Raw genomic sequence first — 15,548 nt, 5'->3', positions numbered from 1 at the left:
ACGGATCTTATCGAGTTTTCTGTTGAAGTTTTGTGTGGATGAAGTGTTCGATGATCGAGAAGGTCTCGATGTGAGAAGAAGGAAGAGAGGCAGGAGCTCAAGCTTGGGGATGCCCAAGGCACCCCAAGTAGATATTCAAGGAGACTCAAGCGTCTAAGCTTGGGGATGCCCCGGAAGGCATCCCCTCTTTCTTCAACAAGTATCGGTATGTTTTCGGATTCGTTTCGTTCATGCGATATGTGCAATCTTGGAGCGTCTTTTGCATTTAGTTTTCATTTTTCTTTTATGCACCATGCTGGTATGAGATGGTCCTTGGTTGATTTATAGAATGCTCTTTGCACTTCATTTATATCTTTTGAGTATGGCTTTATAGAATGCTTCATGTGCTTCACTTATATCATTTGAAGTTTGGATTGCCTGTTTCTCTTCACTTAGACAACCGCCATTTGTAGAATGCTGTTTTGCTTCACTTATATTTGTTAGAGCATGGGCATATCTTTTGTAGAAAGAATTAAACTCTCGTGCTTCACTTATATCTATTTAGACAGATGACAGGAACTGGTCATTCACATGGTTAGTCATAAAACCCTACATAAAACTTGTAGATCACCGAATACGATATGTTTGATTCCTTGCAATAGTTTTGCGATATAAAGGTGGTGATATTAGAGTCGTGCTAGTTGAGTAATTGTGAAATTGAGAAATACTTGTGTTGAGGTTTGCAAGTCCCGTAGGATGCACGTATGGTGAACCGTTATGTAACGAAGTTGGAGCATGAGGTGTTTATTGATTGTCTTCCTTATGAGTGGCGGTCGGGGACGAGCGATGGTCTTTTCCTACCAATCTATCCCCCTAGGAGCAGGCGCGTAGTACTTTGTTTCAATAGCTAATAGACTTTTGCAATAAGTATGTGAGTTCTTTATGACTAATGCTGAGTCCATGGATTATACGCACTCTCACCCTTCCATCATTGCTAGCCTCTTCGGTACCGTGCATTGCCCTTTCTCACCTCGAGAGTTGGTGCAAACTTCGTCGGTGCATCCAAACCCCGTGATACGATACACTCTATCACACATAAACCTCCTTATATCTTCCTCAAAACAGCCACCATACCTACCTATCATGGCATTTCCATAGCCATTCCGAGATATATTGCCATGCAACTTCCATCATCATCATATACATGACTTGAGCATTTATTGTCATATTGCTTTGCATGATCGTAAGATAGCTAGCATGATGTTTTCATGGCTTGTCCGTTTTTTGATGTCATTGCTACGCTAGATCATTGCACATCCCGGTACACCGCCGGAGGCATTCATATAGAGTCATATCTTTGTTCTAGATATCGAGTTGTAATATTGAGTTGTAAGTAAATAAAAGTGTGATGATCATCATTATTAGAACATTGTCCCATGTGAGGTTATCAAAATAAAAGTGGCCAAAGAAGCCCCCCAAAAAAAGAGAGAGAGGCCAAAGAAGCCTACAAAAAAAGAGAGAAAAAAACAAAAAAGAGAGAAAAAGAGAGAAGGGACAATGTTACTATCCTTTTTACCACACTTGTGCTTCAAAGTAGCACCATGTTCTTCATATAGAGAGTCTCTTGAGTTATCACTTTCATATACTAGTGGGAATTTTCATTATAGAACTTGGCTTGTATATTCCAACGATGGGCTTCCTCAAATGCCCTAGGTCTTCATGAGCAAGCAAGTTGGATGCACACCCACTTAGTTTCAGTTTGAGCTTTCATACACTTATAGCTCTAGTGCATCCGTTGCATGGCAATCCCTACTCCTCACATTGACATCAATTGATGGGCATCTCCATAGCCCATTGATTAGCCGTGTCGATGTGAGACTTTCTCCTTTTTTGTCTTCTCCACATAACCCCCATCATCATATTCTATTCCACCTATAGTGCTATATCCATGGCTCACGCTCATGTATTGCGTGAAAGTTGAAAAGGTTTGAGAAACGTCAAAAGTATGAAACAATTGCTTGGCTTGTCATCGGGGTTGTGCATGATGTGAATATTTTGTGTGGTGAAGATGGAGCATAGCCAGACTATATGATTTTGTAGGGATGAGCATTCTTTGGCTATGTTATTTCAATAAGACATAATTGCTTGGTTGGTATGCTTGAAGTATTATTGTTTTTATGTCAAATGATAGACTATTGCTTTGAATCACTCGTGTCTTAATATTCATGCCATGATTAGATACATGATCAAGATTATGCTAGGTAGCATTCCACATCAAAAATTATCTTTTTTATCATTTACCTACTCGAGGACGAGCAGGAATTAAGCTTGGGGATGCTGATACGTCTCCGTCGTATCTATAATTTTTGATGTTCCATGCCAATATTATACAACTTTCATATACTTTTTGGCAACTTTTTATACTATTTTTGGGACTAACATATTGATCCAGTGCCCAGTGCCAGTTCCTGCTTGTTGCATGTTTTTGGTTTCGCAGAATATCCATATCAAACGGAATCCAAATGGGATAAAAATGGACGGAGCTTATTTTTGGAATATTTGGAAAATTCCGAAAGAAAAATCCACGCGAGACGGTGCCTGAGGTGGCCACGAGGCAGGGGGCGCCCCTGCCCCCCTGGGCGCGCCCCTGGCCCTCATGGGCCACCCGTAAGGCGGTTGATGCCCTTCTTCGGCCGCAAGAAAGCTATTTTTTGGTAAAAAAATCACGGCGAAGGTTTCAGTCCAATCGGAGTTACAGATCACCATATATATACGAAATGGTGAAAAGGCAGCAGAACAGAACGCAGAAACAGAGAGAGACAGAGAGACAGATCCAATCTCGGAGGGGCTCACGCCCCTCCCACGCCATGGAGACCAAGGAACAGAGGGGAAACCCTTCTCCCATCTAGGGAGGAGGTCAAGGAAGAAGAAGAAGAAGGGGGCCTCTCTCCCCCTCTCTTCCGGTGGCGCCGGAACACCGCCGGAGCCATCTACATCACCGCAATCTTCACCAACAACTTCACCGCCATCATCACCAACTCTTCCCCCCTCTATGCAGCGGTGTAACCTCTCTCTTACCCGCTGTAATCTCTACTTAAACATGGTGCTCAACGCTATATATTATTTCCCAATGATGTATGGCTATCCTATGATGTTTGAGTAGATCCGTTTTGTCCTATGGGCTATTTGATGATCAAGATTGGTTTGAGTTGCATGTTTTATTATTTGTGCTGTCATATGGTGTGTTGGGGATCGTAGCAGAATTTTAAAATTTTCTACGCATCACCAAGATCCATCTATGGAGTATACTAGCAACGAGGGGAAAGGAGTGCATCTACATACCCTTGTAGATCGCGAGCGGAAGCGTTCAAGTGAACGGGGTTGATGGAGTCGTACTCGTCGTGATCCAAATCACCGATGACCGAGCGCCGAACGGACGGCACCTCCGCGTTCAACACACGTACGGAGCAGCGACGCCTCCTCCTTCTTGATCCAGCAAGGGGGAAGGAGAGGTTGATGGAGATCCAACAGCACGACGGCGTGGTGGTGGAAGTAGCGGGGATCCCGGCAGGGCTTCGTCAAGCACAAGCGGGAGGGAGAGGTGTTGCAGGGGGAGAGGGAGGCGCCAGGGGCTGTGGTGCTGCTGCCCTCCCTCCCCCCACCATTTATAGGGGCCCTGGGGGGCGCTGGGCCCCTGCAGATCCCATCTGAGGGGGGGGCGGCGGCCAGGGGGGTGGCTTGCCCCCCAAGCCAAGTGGGGCGCCCCCACCCCTAGGGTTTCCAACCCTAGGCGCAGGGGGAGGCCCAAGGGGGGCGCCCCAGCCCACTAGGGGCTGGTTCCCCTCCCACTTCAGCCCTTGGGGCCCTCCAGGACAGGTGGCCCCACCCGGTGGACCCCCGGGACCCTTCCGGTGGTCCCGGTACAATACCGATAACCCCCGAAACTTTCCCGGTGGCCGAAACTGGACTTCCTATATATAATTCTTCACCTCCGGACCATTCCGGAACTCCTCGTGACGTCCGGGATCTCATCTGGGACTCCGAACAACTTTCGGGTTTCCGCATACTAATATCTCTACAACCCTAGCGTCACCGAACCTTAAGTGTGTAGACCCTACGGGTTCGGGAGACATGCAGACATGACCGAGACGCCTCTCCGGTCAATAACCAACAGCGGGATCTGGATACCCATGTTGGCTCCCACATGTTCCCCGATGATCTCATCGGATGAACCACGATGTCGAGGATTCAATCAATCCCGTATACAATTCCCTTTGTCAATCGGTACGTTACTTGCCCGAGATTCGATCGTCGGTATCCCAATACCTTGTTCAATCTCGTTACCGGCAAGTCACTTTACTCGTACCGCAATGCATGATCCCGTGGCTAACTCCTTAGTCACATTGAGCTCATTATGATGATGCATTACCGAGTGGGACCAGAGATACCTCTCCGTCATACGGAGTGGCAAATCCCAGTCTCGATCCGTGCCAACTCAACAGACACTTTCGGAGATACCCGTAGTGTACCTTTATAGTCACCCAGTTACGTTGTGATGTTTGGCACACCCAAAGCACTCCTACGGCATCCGGGAGTTGCACGATCTCATGGTCTAAGGAAATGATACTTGACATTGGAAAAGCTCTAGCAAACGAACTACACGATCTTTTGTGCTATGCTTAGGATTGGGTCTTGTCCATCACATCATTCTCCTAATGATGTGATCCCGTTATCAATGACATCCAATGTCCATAGTCAGGAAACCATGACTATCTGTTGATCAACGAGCTAGTCAACTAGAGGCTTACTAGGGACACGTTGTGGTCTATCTATTCACACATGTATTACGATTTCCGGATAACACAATTATAGCATGAACAATAGACAATTATCATGAACAAGGAAATATAATAATAACCATTTATTATTGCCTCTAGGGCATATTTCCAACAGTCTCCCACTTGCACTAGAGTCAATAATCTAGTTACATTGTGATGAATCGAACACCCATAGAGTTCTGGTGTTGATCATGTTTTGCTCTAGGGAGAGGTTTAGTCAACGGATCTGCTACATTCAGGTCCGTATGTACTTTACAAATATCTATGTCTCCATTTTGAACACTTTCACGAATGGAGTTGAAGCGACGCTTGATATGCCTGGTCTTCCTGTGAAACCTGGGCTCCTTGGAAAGGGCAATAGCTCCAGTGTTGTCACAGAAGAGAGTCATCGGGCCCGACGCATTGGGAATCACCCCTAGGTCGGTAATGAACTCCTTTATCCAGACTGCTTCCTGTGCTGCCTCTGAGGCCGCCATGTACTCCGCTTCACATGTAGATCCCGCCACGACGCTTTGCTTGCAACTGCACCAGCTTACTGCCCCTCCATTCAAAATATACACGTATCCGGTTTGTGACTTGGAGTCATCCAGATCTGTGTTGAAGCTAGCGTCGACGTAACCCTTTACGACGAGCTCTTCGTCACCTCCATAAACGAGAAACATATCCTTAGTCCTCTTCAGGTATTTCAGGATATTCTTGACCGCTGTCCAATGTTCCATGCCGGGATTACTTTGGTACCTTCCTACCAAACTTACGGCAAGGTTTACATCAGGTCTGGTACACAGCATGGCATACATAATAGACCCTATGGCCGAGGCATAGGGGATGACACTCATCTTTTCTCTATCTTCTGCCGTGGTCGGGCATTGAGCCGTGCTCAATTGCACACCTTGCAATACAGGCAAGAACCCTTTCTTGGACTGATCCATATTGAACTTCTTCAATATCTTGTCAAGGTACGTACTCTGTGAAAGACCAATGAGGCGTCTTGATCTATCTCTATAGATCTTGATGCCTAATATATAAGCAGCTTCTCCAAGGTCCTTCATTGAAAAACACTTATTCAAGTAGGCCTTTATACTTTCCAAGAATTCTATATCATTTCCCATCAATAGTATGTCATCCACATATAATATGAGAAATGCTACAGAACTCCCACTCACTTTCTTGTAAACACAGGCTTCTCCATAAGTCTGTGTAAACCCAAACGCTTTGATCATCTCATCAAAACGAATGTTTCAACTCCGAGATGCTTGCACCAGCCCATAGATGGAGCGCTGGAGCTTGCATACCTTGTTAGCATTCTTAGGATCGACAAAACCTTCCGGCTGCATCATATACAATTCTTCCTTAAGAAAGCCGTTAAGGAATGCCGTTTTGACGTCCATCTGCCATATCTCATAATCATAGTATGCGGCAATTGCTAACACGATTCGGACAGACTTCAGCTTCGCTACGGGTGAGAAAGTCTCATCGTAGTCAACCCCTTGAACTTGTCGATAACCCTTAGCGACAAGTCGAGCCTTATAGATGGTCACATTAGCATCCGCGTCTGTCTTCTTCTTAAAGATCCATTTATTTTCTATGGCTCGCCGATCATCGGGCAAGTCAGTCAAAGTCCATACTTCGTTTTCATACATCGATCCTATCACGGATTGCATGGCTTCAAGCCATTTGTTGGAATCGGGCCCGCAATCGCTTCTTCATAGTTCGAAGGTTCACCGTTGTCTAACAACATGATTTCCAGGACAGGGTTGCCGTACCACTCTGGTGCGGAACGTGTCCTTGTGGACCTACGAAGTTCAGCAGTAACTTGATCCGAAGCTTCATGATCATCATCATTAACTTCCTCCCCAGTCGGTGTAGGTACCACAGGAACATCTTCCCGCGCTGCGCTACTTTCCGGTTCGGAAGGGGTGACTATCACCTCATCAAGTTCCACTTTTCTCCCACTCAATTCTTTCGAGAGAAACTCTTTCTCCAGAAAGGACCCGTTCTTGGCAACAAAGATCTTGCCTTCGGATCTGAGGTAGAAGGTATACCCAATGGTTTCCTTAGGGTATCCTATGAAGACGCATTTTTCCGACTTGGGTTCGAGCTTTTCAGGTTGAAGTTTCTTGACATAAGCATCGCATCCCCAAACTTTTAGAAACAACAGCTTAGGTTTCTTCCCAAACCATAATTCATACGGTGTCATCTCAACGGATTTCGACGGAGCCCTATTTAAAGTGAATGCGGCAGTCTCTAAAGCATAGCCCCAAAATGAGAGCGGTAGATCGGTAAGAGACATCATAGATCGCACCATATCCAATAGAGTGCGATTACGACGTTCGGACACACCGTTTCGCTGAGGTGTTCCAGGCGGCGTGAGTTGTGAAACGATTCCACATTTCCTTAAGTGCGTACCAAATTCGTGACTTAAATATTCTCCACCACGATCTGATCGTAAGAACTTTATTTTCCCGTCACGTTGATTCTCAACCTCACTCTGAAATTCCTTGAACTTTTCAAAGGTTTCAGACTTGTGTTTCATTAGGTAGACATACCCATATCTACTTAAGTCGTCAGTGAGAGTGAGAACATAACGATATCCTCCGCGAGCCTCAACACTCATTGGACCGCACACATCGGTATGTATGATTTCCAATAAGTTGGTTGCTCGCTCCATTGTTTCGGAGAACGGAGTCTTGGTCATCTTACCCATGAGGCATGGTTCGAACGTGTCAAATGATTCGTAATCAAGAGACTCCAAAAGTCCATCTGCATGGAGCTTCTTCATGCGTTTGACACCAATGTGACCAAGGCGGCAGTGCCACAAGTATGTGGGACTATCGTTATCAACTTTACATCTTTTGGTATTCACACTATGAATATGTGTAACATCACGTTCGAGATTCATCAAGAATAAACCATTGACCAGCGGGGCATGACCATAAAACATATCTCTCATATAAATAGAACAACCATTATTCTCGGATTTATATGAGTAGCCATCTCGAATTAAACGAGATCCAGATACAATGTTCATGCTCAAAGCTGGCACTAAATAAAAATTATTGAGGCTTAAAACTAATCCCATAGGTAAATGCAGAGGTAGCGTGCCGACGGCGATCACATCGACCTTGGAACCATTCCCGACGCGCATCGTCACCTCGTCCTTCGCCAGTCTCCGCTTATTCCGCAGCTCCTGTTTTGAGTTACAAATATGAGCAACCGCACCGGTATCAAATACCCAGGAGCTACTACGAGTACTGGTAAGGTACACATCAATTACATGTATATCACATATACCTTTGGTGTTGCCGGCCTTCTTGTCCGCTAAGTATTTGGGGCAGTTCCGCTTCCAGTGACCACTTCCCTTGCAATAAAAGCACTCAGTCTCAGGCTTGGGTCCATTCTTTGACTTCTTCCCGGCAACTGGCTTACCGGGCGCGACAACTCCCTTGCCGTCCTTCTTGAAGTTCTTCTTACCCTTGCCTTTCTTGAACTTAGTGGTTTTATTCACCATCAACACTTGATGTTCCTTTTTGATCTCCACCTCCGCTGATTTCAGCATTGAATATACCTCAGGAATGGTCTTTTCCATCCCCTGCATATTGAAGTTCATCACAAAGCTCTTGTAGCTTGGTGGAAGCGACTGAAGGATTCTGTCAATGACCGCGTCATCCGGGAGATTAACTCCCAGCTGAGACAAGCGGTTGTGTAACCCAGACATTCTGAGTATGTGCTCACTGACAGAACTATTTTCTCCATTTTACAGCTGAAGAACTTGTCGGAGACTTCATATCTCTCGACCCGGGCATGAGCTTGGAAAACCATTTTCAGCTCTTCGAACATCTCGTATGCTCCATGTTTCTCAAAATGCTTTTGGAGCCCCGGTTCTAAGCTGTAAAGCATGCCGCACTGAACGAGGGAGTAACCATCAGCACGTGATTGCCAAGCGTTCATAACGTCTTGGTTCTCTGGGATGGGTGCTTCACCTAGCGGTGCTTCTAAGACATAATCTTTCTTGGCAGCTATGAGGATGATCCTCAGGTTCCGGACCCAGTCCGTATAGTTGCTGCCATCATCTTTCAGCTTGGTTTTCTCTAGGAACGCGTTGAAGTTGAGGACAACGTGGGCCATTTGATCTACAAGACATATTGTAAAGATTTTAGACTAAGTTCATGATAATTAAGTTCATCTAATCAAATTATTCAATGAACTCCCACTCAGATAGACATCCCTCTAGTCATCTAAGTGAAACATGATCCGAGTTAACTAGGCCGTGTCCGATCATCACGTGAGACGGACTAGTCAAGATCGGTGAACATCTCCATGTTGATCGTATCTTCTATACGACTCATGCTCGACCTTTCGGTCTTCCGTGTTCCGAGGCCATGTTTGTACATGCTAGGCTCGTCAAGTCAACCTAAGTGTATTGTGTGTGTTCCGAGGCCATGTCTGTACATGCTAGGCTCGTCAACACCCATTGTATGCGAACGTTAGAATCTATCACACCCAATCATCACGTGGTGCTTCGAAACAACGAACCTTCGCAACGGTGCACATTTAGGGGGAACACTTTCTTGAAATTATTATAAGGGATCATCTTACTTACTACCGTCGTTCTAAGCAAATAAGATGCAAAACATGATAAACATCACATGCAATCAAATAGTGACATGATATGGCCAATATCATTTTGCTCCTTTGATCTCCATCTTCAGGGCGCCATGATCATCTTCGTCACCGGCATGACACCATGATCTCCATCATTGTGTCTTCATGATGTTGTCACCCCAACGATTACTTCTACTTCTATGGCTAACGCGTTTAGCAATAAAGTAAATTAATTTACATGGCGTTATTCAATGACACGCAGGTCATACAAAAAATAAAGACAACTCCTATGGCTCTTGCCGGTTGTCATACTCATCGACATGCAAGTCGTGATTCCTATTACAAGAATATGATCAATCTCATACATCACATATATCATTCATCACATCTTCTGGCCATATCACATCACAAGGCACATGCTGCAAAAACAAGTTAGACGTCCTCTAATTGTTGTTGTAAGTTTTTACGTGGCTTCTATAGGTTTCTAGCAAGAACGTTTCTTACCTACGTAAAACCACAACGTGATATGCCAATTTCTATTTACCCTTCATAAGGACCCTTTTCATCGAATCCGTTCCAACTAAAGTGGGAGAGACAGACACCTGCTAGCCACCTTATGCAACTAGTGCATGTCAGTCGGTGGAACCTGTCTCACGTAAGCGTACGTGTAAGGTCGGTCCGGGCCGCTTCATCCCACAATGCCGCCGAAACAAGATAATACTAGTAGTGGCAAGAAAAATTGACAACATCTACGCCCACAACTGCTTTGTGTTCTACTCGTGCATAGTAACTACGCATAGGCCTGGCTCATGATGCCACTGTTGGGGATCGTAGCAGAATTTTAAAATTTTCTACGCATCACCAAGATCCATCTATGGAGTATACTAGCAACGAGGGGAAAGGAGTGCATCTACATACCCTTGTAGATCGCGAGCGGAAGCGTTCAAGTGAACGGGGTTGATGGAGTCGTACTCGTCGTGATCCAAATCACCGATGACCGAGCGCCGAACGGACGGCACCTCCGCGTTCAACACACGTATGGAGCAGTGACATCTCCTCCTTCTTGATCCAGCAAGGGAGAAGGAGAGGTTGATGGAGATCCAGCAGCACGACGGCGTGGTGGTGGAAGTAGCGGGGATCCCGGCAGGGCTTCGCCAAGCACAAGCGGGAGGGAGAGGTGTTGCAGGGGGAGAGGGAGGCGCCAGGGGCTGTGGTGCTGCTGCCCTCCCTCCCCCCTCCACTATTTATAGGGGCCCTGGGGGGGCACCGGCCCCCTGGAGATCCCATCTGAGGGGGGGCGACGGCCAAGGGGGGTGGCTTGCCCCCCAAGCCAAGAGGGGCGCCCCCCACCCCTAGGGTTTCCAACCCTAGGCGCAGGGGGAGGCCCAAGGGGGGCGCCCCAGCCCACTAGGGGCTGGTTCCCCTCCCACTTCAGCCCATGGGGCCCTCCGGGACAGGTGGCCCCACCCGGTGGACCCCCGGGACCCTTCCGGTGGTCCCGGTACAACACCGATAACCCCCGAAACTTTCCCGGTGGCCGAAACTGGACTTCCTATATATAATTCTTCACCTCCGGACCATTCCAGAACTCCTCGTGACGTCCGGGATCTCATCCGGGACTCCGAACAACTTTCGGGTTTCCGCATACTAATATCTCTACAACCCTAGCGTCACCGAACCTTAAGTGTGTAGACCCTACAGGTTCGGGAGACATGCATACATGACCGAGACGCCTCTCCGGTCAATAACCAACAGCGGGATCTGGATACCCATGTTGGCTCCCACATGTTCCACGATGATCTCATCGGATGAACCACGATGTCGAGGATTCAATCAATCCCGTATACAATTCCCTTTGTCAATCGGTATGTTACTTGCCCGAGATTCGATCGTCGGTATCCCAATACCTTGTTCAATCTCGTTACCGGCAAGTCACTTTACTCGTACCATAATGCATGATCCCGTGGCTAATTCCTTAGTCACATTGAGCTCATTATGATGATGCATTACCGAGTGGGCCCAGAGATACCTCTCCGTCATACGGAGTGACAAATCCCAGTCTCGATCCGTGCCAACTCAACAGACACTTTCGGAGATACCCGTAGTGTACCTTTATAGTCACCCAGTTACGTTGTGACGTTTGGCACACCCAAAGCACTCCTACGGCATCCGGGAGTTGCACGATCTCATGGTCTAAGGAAATGATACTTGACATTGGAAAAGCTCTAGCAAACGAACTACACGATCTTTTGTGCTATGCTTAGGATTGGGTCTTGTCCATCACATCATTCTCCTAATGATGTGATCCCGTTATCAATGACATCCAATGTCCATAGTCAGGAAACCATGACTATCTGTTGATCAACGAGCTAGTCAACTAGAGGCTTACTAGGGACACGTTGTGGTCTATCTATTCACACATGTATTACAATTTCCGGATAACACAATTATAGCATGAACAATAGACAATTATCATGAACATGGAAATATAATAATAACCATTTATTATTGCCTCTAGGGCATATTTCCAACATGGTGCTCTCCGTGTCGCGCAAGCGTGAGGGATCCCCGCTGTAGGGTTTGCAATATGTTCATGATTTGCTTATGGTGGGTGGCGTGAGTGACAGAAGCACAGACCCGAGTAAGTAGGTTGTTTGCGTATGGGATAAAGGGGACTTGATGCTTTAATGCTATGGTTGGGTTTTACCTTAATGATCTTTAGTAGTTGCGGATGCTTGCTAGAGTTCCAATCATAAGTTCATATGATCCAAGTAGAGAAAGTATGTTAGCTTATGCCTCTCCCTGAAATAAAATTGCAATAATGATTACCGGTCCAGTTATCGATTGCCTAGGGACAAATAACTTTCTCGTGACAAAAAGCTCTCTACTAAAACTAATTTAGTTGTGTCTTCATCTAAACAGCCCCTAGCTTTTATTTACGTGCTCTTTATATTCTTGCAAACCTATCCAAAAACACCTACAAAGTACTTCTAGTTTCATACTTGTTTCCGGTAAAGCGAACGTCAAGTGCGCGTAGAGTTGTATCGGTGGTCGATAGAACTTGAGGGAATATTTGTTCTACCTTTAGCTCCTCGTTGGGTTCGACACTCTTACTCATCGAAAGAGGCTACAATTGATCCCCTATACTTGTGGGTTATCACAAAACATGATCATCTCATACAATAAAATTTAGCACCATGTCTTGACCATATCACATCACAGCATGCCCTGCAAAAACAAGTTAGACATCCTCTACTTTGTTGTTGCAAGTTTTACGTGGCTGCTATGGGCTGAGCAAGAACCGTCCTTACCTACGCATCAAAACCACAACGATATTTCATCAACTATGTGATGTTTTAACCTTCACAAGGACCGGGCGTAGCCACACTCGATTCAACTAAAGTTGGAGAAACTGACACCCGCCAGCCACCTGTGTGCTAAGCATGTCGGTAGAACCAGTCTCGCGTAAGCGTACGCGTAATGTCGGTCCGGACCGCTTCATCCAACAATACCGCCGAATCAAAGTGTGACATGCTGGTAAGCAGTATGACTTGTATCGCCCACAACTCACTTGTGTTCTACTCGTGCATATAACATCTACGCATAAACCTAGCTCGGATGCCACTGTTGGGGAACGTAGTAATTTCAAAAAAATTCCTACGCACAGACAAGATCATGGTGATGCATAGCAACGAGAGGGGAGAGTATCGTCCACGTACCCTCGTAGACCATAAGCGGAAGCGTTATGTGAACGCGGTTGATGTAGTTGTACGTCTTCATGATCCGACCGATCCAAGTACCGAACGCACGGCGCCTCCGAGTTCAGCACACGTTCAGCTCGGTGACGTCCCACGAACTCCGATCCAGCAGAGCTTCGAGGGAGAGTTCCGTTAGCACGACGGCGTGATGATGATGCTACCGACGCAGGGCTTCGCCTAAGCACCGCTACGATATGATCGAGGTGGATTATGGTGGAGGGGGCACCGCACACGGCTAAAAGATCAACTGATCAACTTGTGTATCTATGGGGTGCCTCCCTCCCCCGTATATAAAGGAGTGGAGGAGGGGAGGGGCCGGCCCTCTCTATGGCACGCCCTAGGGGAGTCCTACTCCCACCGGGAGTAGGATTCCCCCCCCTCCTTCTCTAGTTGGAGTAGGAGAGGAAGGGAAGGAGGCGTAGGAGAGAAGGAAAGGGGGGCCGCCGCCCCCTAAACCTATTCCAATTCGGTCTCCTGCCCAAGGGGGGCGCACCAGCCCCTTGTGGGCTGGTGTGCTTCCTTCTTATGGCCCATAAGGCCCATAACTTCTCCCAGGGGGTTCCGGTAACCTCCCGGTACTCCGGAAAAATGCCCGAACCACTCAAAACCTTTCTGATGTCCGAATATAGCCTTCCAATATATTGATCTTTACGTCTCGACCATTTCGAGACTCCTCGTTATGTCTGTGATCTCATCCGGGACTCCGAACAACCTTCGGTACATCAAATCTCATAAACTCATAATACCGATCGTCACCAAACGTTAAGCGTGAGGACCCTACGGGTTCGAGATCTATGTAGACATGACCGAGACACGTCTCCGGTCAATAACCAATAGCGGAACCTGGATACTCATATTGGTTCCTACATATTCTACGAAGATCTTTATCGATCAAACCGCATAACAACATACGTTGTTCCCTTTGTCATCGGTATGTTACTTGCCCGAGATTCGATCGTCGGTATCTCAATACCTAGTTCAATCTCGTTACCGGCAAGTCTCTTTACTCGTTTCGTAATACATCATCCCGCAACTAACTCATTAGATGCATTGCTTGCAAGGCTTATAGTGATGTGCATTACCGAGAGGGCCCAGAGATACCTCTCCGACAATCGGAGTGACAAATCCTAATCTCGATCTATGCCAACTCAACAAGTACCATTGGAGACACCTGTAGAGCACCTTTATAATCACCCAGTTACGTTATTCGGGAGTTGCATAACCTCATAGTCATAGGAACATGTATAAGTCATGAAGAAAGCAATAGCAATATACTAAACGATCGTATGCTAAGCTAATGGAATGGGTCAAGTCAATCACATCATTCTCTAATGATGTGATCCCGTTAATCAAATGACAACTCATGTCTATGGCCAGGAAACTTAACCATCTTTGATTCAACGAGCTAGTCAAGTAGAGGCATACTAGTGACGCTCTGTTTGTCTATACATTCACACATGTACTAAGTTTCCGGTTAATACAATTCTAGCATGAATAATAAACATTTATCATGATATAAGGAAATATAAATAACAACTTTATTATTGCCTTTAGGGCATATTTCCTTCATGAGCCACGCTCCTGAAGCCGTGTTACTTCCCGAAGCGCCGACAATTATTACCCTTACCACTCCCTCTCCCCTCTCACCTATCCACACTCTAACCGACGGCGACGGCGGCGTGAAGCAGATCAGAGAACAGCAAGGCGACATCCGGCCCCTACACCGACATCTGCATCATCACCTCCGGCACGACAATGGCGGTAAGCACTATTTTCACCTCCTCAGATACTCATTCGCATTCGATCCGCGTTTAGATTTGATCCGCGTTGGGGGAATGGGGAATCGGTGTAAATTACCATAGGAGTAATCATAAACATCGTCATGAGTTCGTAGTACCGATAGATTTGAGGTTACCGATCGGGATTGAGTACAAGGGTGAGGCAGTATTGGGGGTAAATCTGACACAGTTCATAGATCTTAGTCTCGGCGACCCTCGAGGCGCTTGGAGCGGCATCTGCTCTTGCCCTTGTTTTTCTCCTCGAGCTGCACCACCGTCTCTTCTTCCTCGTCAGAGTCTAGATCGATTTGACATGCTTTGATGTCCTCGCTCCGACGCCCTTACAACCATCGCTACCACAACTTCTTCTTCCACCTCCATGGGCACCGCTTCTTGTTCCTCCTCCACCGCCACCATAGTCCTTGTTGTGAAGTACGCTGCGTCACGATGGTCAGACGCTTGTACTCTCTATACTTGGCCCACCTTGACCCCTGTCGAGCGTCGCCATAGTCGGCCTGATTCATGGCCCAGCGAAGGATGTCGACTGACATAGTGCCCAATCAGCGTCTTCAGCTCCTTCGGTGTCGCCTTCT

This window comes from Aegilops tauschii, chromosome 1, assembly GCF_002575655.3.
Source record: "Aegilops tauschii subsp. strangulata cultivar AL8/78 chromosome 1, Aet v6.0, whole genome shotgun sequence".
Taxonomy (NCBI): domain Eukaryota; kingdom Viridiplantae; phylum Streptophyta; class Magnoliopsida; order Poales; family Poaceae; genus Aegilops; species Aegilops tauschii.
This window is presented reverse-complemented; position numbering follows the sequence as displayed.